Here is a 7,216-nt window from a genome sequence, read left to right as displayed (position 1 = left end):
ACATCAGAATCACATGGAAGGTTTGTGAAAACATGGATTTACTGGGCCTCATATAAAATAAAGAAGGTCTATGATAAGACCTTGCATTTTTTGGAACTCTGCATTCAAATATAAAGAAGAGATAAGAAAGCCTTCCTCAGTGATCAATGCGCAGATAGAGGAAAACAATAGAATGGGAAAAACTAGAAATCTCTTCAAGAAAATTAGAGCTACCAAGGGTAGAAATGGTATGGGCCTTAACAGAAGTAGAAGATATTAAGAAGAGGTGGCAAGAATACACAGAAGAACTATACAAAGAAGATCTTCATGATCCAGATAATCACGATGCTGTGGTCACTCACCTAGATCAGACATCCAGGAATGCGAAGTCAAGTGGGCCTTAGGAAGCATCACTACGAGCAAAGCTAGTGGAGGTGATGGAATTCCAGTTGAGCTATTTCAAATCCTGGAAGATGATGCTGTGAAAGTGCTGCCCTCAATATGCCAGCAAATTTGGAAAACTCAGCAGTGGCCACAGGACTGGAAAAGGTCAGTTTTCATTCCAATCTCAAAGAAAGGTAATGCCAAAGAATGCTCAAACTACCGCACAATTGCACTCATCTCACATGCTAGCAAAGTAATGCTCAAAATTCTCCAAGCCAGGCTTCAACAGTACATGAACAGTGAACTTCCAGATGTTCAAGCTGGATTTAGAAAAGGCAGAGGAACCAGAGATCAAATTGCCAACATCTGCTGGATCATTGAAAAAGCAAAGGAGTTCCAGAAAAACATCTATTTCTGTTTTATTGACTACACCAAAGCCTTTGACTGTGTGGATCACAACAAACTGTGGAAAATTCTGAAAGAGATGGGAATACCAGACCACCTGACCTGCCTCTTGAGAAATCTGTATGCAGGACAGGAAGCAACAATTAGAACTGGACGTGGAACAATAGACTGGTTCCAAATAGGAAAAGGAGTACCTCAAGGCTGCATATTGTCATGCTGCTTATTTAACTTATATTCAGGGTACATCATGAGAAATGCTGGACTAGATGAAGCACAAGCTGGAATCAAGATTACAGAGAGAAATCAATAACCTCAGATATACAGATGACACCACACTTATGGCAGAAAGCAAAGAAGAACTAAAGAGCCTCTTGATAAAAGTGAAAGAGGAGAGTGAAAAAGTTGGCTTAAAACTCAAGATTCAGAAAACTAAGATTGACATCCTGTCCAATCACTTAATGGCAAATAGATGGGGAAACAGTGGAAACAGTGAGAGACGTTATTTTGGGGTGCTCCAAAATCACTGCAGATGGTGACTGCAGCCATGAAATTAAAGGATACATGCTCCTTGGAAGAAAAGTTATGACCAACCTAGACAGAATATTAAAAAGCAGAGACATTACTTTGCCAACAAAGGTCTGTCTAGTCTAAGCTATGGTTTTTCCAGTAGTCATGCATGAACATGAGAGTTGGACTATAAAGAAAGCTGAGAACCAAAGAATTGATGTTTTTGAATTGCAGTGCTGGAGAAGACTCTTGAGAGTCCCTTGGACTGTGAGGAGATCCAACCAGTCTATCCTAAAGGAAGTCAGTCCTGAATATTCATTGGAAGGACTGATGCTGAAGCTGAAACTCCAACACTTTGGCCACCTGATATGAAGAACTGACTCATTTGAAAAGACCTTGATGCTGGGAAAGATTGAAGGTGGGAGAAGAAGGGGACGACAGAGGATGAGATGATTGGATGGCATCACTGACTCAATGTACATGAGTTTGAGTAAACTCTGGGAGTTGGTGATAGACAGGGAAGCCTGGTGTGCCTCAGTCCATGGGGTTGCAAAGAGTCAGATCCAACTGAGCGACTGACTGAACTGAATGATAAGACCTGATAATAAGACCTATAAATATTCACAATATTTACGCTATGAACAAAATCCAGGTGATACTGATGCTATTGATCAGTGTATATCAATAGTAGACCACTTTTGAGATGCTCTGAATTAGAAAAGAAGAACTATGTTGATTTAAATCTCTGTACAGAAACTATTAAGTACAGAGAATCTTGGTAACTGGCATAGGATGAGATATAGAATCTTAGTTGAACAAAGTACAGCTTCAGAGGGAACCTTTAGCAAAAATTTTAAAAATGAATAAAAAGATATTACAATTGAATTAATTTTAGGAGCTTTAAGAAATAGCGCTGTTGTGTTATTTATAAGTTAACTGGCATCAGCTGAGTATGTCAGTAAGTGAAATTTAAAAATAGGTACAGCATAAATTCACTGTGTCAAACCAATCCCACTTGGAGGTTTACGACATACAATTCTTTATAAAATGAGTAAATCTTACTAGTATGCCCTGACTCAATAAACACTCTATGGATGACACTCTGCAATTGTTGAATTTAACGCATATTCCAGTTTTCATATTAGTTTTGTGAAATCATAAAAGCTATATGTACCAGCTAATTTATTTAATACATGTTTTATAATGCAAGAATTCTACCTATTACCTTGATGATCACAGTTAACTCCAATGATAATACCACGTTAGCAATACTACAAACTATAAACAGCAATAACGAGAAATAGCATAACTTTAATAAAATTGTCAAAAAAATCTTAAGATGACAAATAACTAGTCATCTTCCACCTCAAGTTCAGTCTTCAGAAGGACAAATTAGAAACTCACTACCTGGAATAGGCTTTCCCAAAGCCTCAAAAAATGCACTAGCAGGATTTCTGTTGCTTAACATTGCTTAATGAAATGCAGTCAGATTATGTTATTTTTGTTGTTGTTGTTAGCAATAGACAAGAAAACCAGGTCTGTAGCTATAGTTTTGTCTTTGGGATTTATCTACAATCATTTCAGTATTGGTGGGTTTTCTCCCTCCTGTGCTCATAATGGGCCTTGAGGCATGAATAAACATGCTTCTTTTTCCTGTCAGAATTTTGAACCAAGTAAGAGAGAGAAATATCCAGACAGATGAAGGTCAAAACGACAGCTTCACTTTTTAAGAGACATTGGGTCTCTTTGCAGTAACAATGGATTTCCTATCACTGTAAACAAACATATCTTCCTAGTCACAAATAGAGCTAGACCATACCCCATCTCCTGTCCCCATAAATGGACAGGATTTCATCACCATGAAAAGATGAAAAGAATTATTGTATCACTGCATCTGTAAATTATTTCTGATGGTAACACACTTTGAGGTGAAAATATCCAAGATAAAAACAAAAAAATATACATCATCAAACTAAATAGTTGTTGCTAAGTCATGCATACAACATGACTTCTGCTTCTTCAGGAGCCTGGGGAATAAATTGTCCATATTTGAATGATTTTTATCAGAAGTACTAAATACTGAAAGTTCTTCATTCTTAGACTGGTGTGATATTTCTATATATTACACAAACCCTAATGAAATTGAGAGAGTCAGTTCCTAGGCAGGTTGATAAGGAGTCTAGGGGTCCCCAAGGAGAGATCAGATCAGATCAGATCAGTCACTCAGTCGTGTCTGACTCTTTGTGACCCCATGAATCGCAGCATGCCAGGCCTCCCTGTCCATCACCAACTCCCGGAGTTCACTCAGACTCACGTCCATTGAGTCAGTGATGCCATCCAGCCATCTCATCCTCTGTCGTCCCCTTCTCCTCCTGCCCCCAATCCCTCCCAGGATTGAGAGAGTCAGTTCCTAGGCAGGTTGATAAGGAGTCTAGGGGTCCCCAAGGAGAGAGGGGTCTGGAATTCTCAAGGAGGAAGAAAGGACAAACTTTTTTTCCTTCTCTACATTCCTTAGAATTATATAACAATAATGTATCCTGCCTAAGGACAGTCTTTGGATTAAACCTTCTGTTATCTTAAAATGTTAATTATGGGAGTAGACCTGGTCTTTACAAGGATGTATCTTGCCTGAGGACACTGTTATCTTAAAATGTAAATTATGGGAGTAGGTCTGATGAGGTATTTACAACCTCCAGACATTCTTTGGATTATATAACTTCATTGCTAACACTAGCAAGCGGGTACTCTTTCTGCCCGCTTCAGATGCCTATGTCAGAAGCTTTCTCTATCTCCTTTATACTTAAATAAAACTTTATTACACAAAAGCTCTGAGCAATCAAGCCTCATCTCTGGCCCCGGATTGAATTCTTCTCCTCCGGGGGCCAAGAATCCCGGTGTTTTCGCATGATTCAACAACAAGCTTTAAAAATCATGCTTTTTTTCATGCTGAGGCAAATTCATAGATAGCAGGAATAATGTGCTTATAAAATGGTTTATGTTGGAAGCTTTAAAGCACTAAAGATCATGTTTTAGACACACATAACTCTCCTGACATTGATCTCAAAACATAGGTGCATCTTTCCCAAACATGGTGATTTCCCTTTTAACTCATATTAGTTATATCTTCAACTGAAACCTCTGTTCTGGGCGCAAGACACATACCAAATTGTTTACTTAATATCTCTGTGCTGTGCTTAGTCACTCAGTCATGTCCAACTCTTTGTGACCCCACGGACTGTAGCCCACCAGAGACCCCTCTGTCCAAGGGATTCTCCAGGCAAGAATATTTCAGTGAGTTGCCGTGCCCTCCTCCAGGGGATCTTCCCAGCCCAGGGATCAAACCCAGGTCTCTCGCATTGCAGGCAGATTCTTTACCAACTGAGCTTCCAAGGAAGTTCCACTTATTGTCTTTAGTGGGAAGCACAACAGACATCTCACACTTAATATACCCAAAACAGAGCTCTAAATTTCTCCTATTATTCTACCCACTTTTCTTCTCATCATCTTCACCATCTCATTTAAAACACACTTGATTTCATCTTTAACTCCCCTGATTCTTTTTATAATTCACACTGTATAAACAAATCTTGTTGACACTAGCTTCCAAAGAGACTGGGATTATGCCCATGTCTCCCCACCATCACCATGCCCCGATTGAAATCACCTTCATCAATCCACTATTCAGTTGGATTTACTGCTATAGCCTCCAAACTGGTCTCCCAGCTTTTGTACTGCCCCCCTCCCTTCAGTGTTTTCTCATTTCTGCAGCCAGAGGGATTCCTTTTAAACATGTCAGATTGAGGCAGTCTTCTTAAAACCCTCCCCTGGTTTCATTCTCCATCTCACTCAGTGTATTAGATTCCTCGGGCTTCTGTAACAAATTACCACAAACTGGGTGGCAGAAAGTTATTCTCTCACAGTTGGAGAGGTTACAAGTCTTAAATTAAGGTATCAGCAGGGCTATCCTCTCTTTGAACGCTCTAGGGGAGAATTATTCCTTATTTCTTCCTAGGTTCTGGTGGTTGCCAGCAATCCTAAGTGTTCCTTGACTTGAAGTTGCATCACTCCTGTGTCTGCCTCCATCTTTACATGGTCTTCCCTGCTTTGTCCAAACTTCCCTCTTCTTATAAGAACACTAGGTATTGTAGTAATGCATCCCACCCCACACAAATCTATAAGCACCTTAGCTTACATTGATTATATTTGCAAAGATCCTATTTCCAAATAAGCTCATATTCACAGGCACTGAAAAGTAGCATTTGAACGTATGTATTTGTTTTGGTGAGAAGGACATAGTTCAATCCACAACAATCAAAGTAAACGCAAAATCCTTACAATGGCACACAAGTTACAATTTTTTTGCTATTCAAAGTGTGATCTACAGACCACCAGTATCAGCGTCACCTGGGAACTTGTACAAAATGTAAACTCTAGACTTCCTAAATCAGAGTCTTCATTTTAATGTGACTTGGACGGAGGAGCCTGGTAGGCTGCAGTCCATGGGGTCACTAAGAGTCGGACACTACAGAGAGACTTCACTTTCACTTTTCACTTTCATGCATTGGAGAAGGAAATGGCAACCCACTCCAGTGTTCTTCCCTGGAGAATACCAGGGATGGGGAGCCTGGCAGGCTGCCGTGTATGGGGTCGCATGGAGTCGGACACGACTGAAGCGACTTAGCAGCAGTAGCAGCAGCAGTACATGATTTACATGCAAATTAAAATTTGAGAAGTACTGCCCCTTGGAGAAGGCAATGGCACCCCACTCCAGTACTCTTGCCTGGGAAATCCCATGGACGGAAGAGCCTGGTAGGCTACAGTCCATGGGGTCGCTAAGAGTCGGACTTGACTGAGCGACTTCACTTTCACTTTTCACTTTCATGCATTGGAGAAGGAAATGGCAACCCACTCCAGTGTTCTTGCCTGGAGAATCCCAGGGATGGGGGAGCCTGGTGGGCTGCTGTCTATGGGGTGGCACAGAGTCAGACACGACTGAAGCAACTTAGCAGCAGCAGCAGCAGCCCCTTGGAATGATCTAGTTGATTTATGATTTATGATTTTTCTACTTTCTTCATAAATGACTATGCCTTACATCTCTCCATCACTTCAGTTATACTGACCTTTATTTTTTCTGAAATGCCTGAAAAATTCCTCTCCAAGATGTGCAACTTTTCCTAGATACTGTTTTAAATTAACATCTCCAACTATTCTATCCATCTTCCTTGCTTTATTTTTTTTACTACAGAACTTCCCACCATCCAATACACTAAATATTTTACTTATTAACTTTGTTTGCTGTTTTCTCTATCACCTAGAATATAAACTACTTGAGCACAAGGATTTGAGTCTGAATTTTAGACTCCTGAAATGATATGGGACACTCAATGCAGGCCATACAAAAAATGTGTCAAGTGAGCCATTTATTTGCCCAAATACATTAAGTAACTCTTGCTATTTGAAATCAACTGTATCAAATGCATCATGTAATGCTTTTTAAAATAGATATATAAGAATCATATTAGCTTATGATTCATCAGGCAAAAAATTATCACTTACCTAAGCATTTGTGAATCAATTTTTTAAATTTTATTTTAATTGGAAGATAATTATTTTACAATACTCTGATGGCTTTTGCCATATATCAACATGAATCAGTCATAGGTATGCATATGTTTCCCCTCCCCCCTTAAACCTCCCTCCCACCCCCCTCCTGACTCCTCCTCTCTAGTTTATCACAGAGCAATGCATATGTTTCCCCTCCCCCCTTAAACCTCCCTCCCACCCCCCTTCTGACTCCTCCTCTCTAGTTTATCACAGAGCACCTGCTTTGGGTTCCCTGCGTCATATAGCAAATTCCCACTGGCTATCTACTTTACTATGGTAACATACCAACCAGGTCAGTTCTGGGTGTTCATTGGAAGGACCGATGCTAAAGCTGAAA

Source organism: Bos taurus, chromosome 6, assembly GCF_002263795.3.
Source record: "Bos taurus isolate L1 Dominette 01449 registration number 42190680 breed Hereford chromosome 6, ARS-UCD2.0, whole genome shotgun sequence".
Taxonomy (NCBI): Eukaryota; Metazoa; Chordata; class Mammalia; order Artiodactyla; family Bovidae; genus Bos; species Bos taurus.
Note: the sequence above shows the minus strand (reverse complement) of the source record.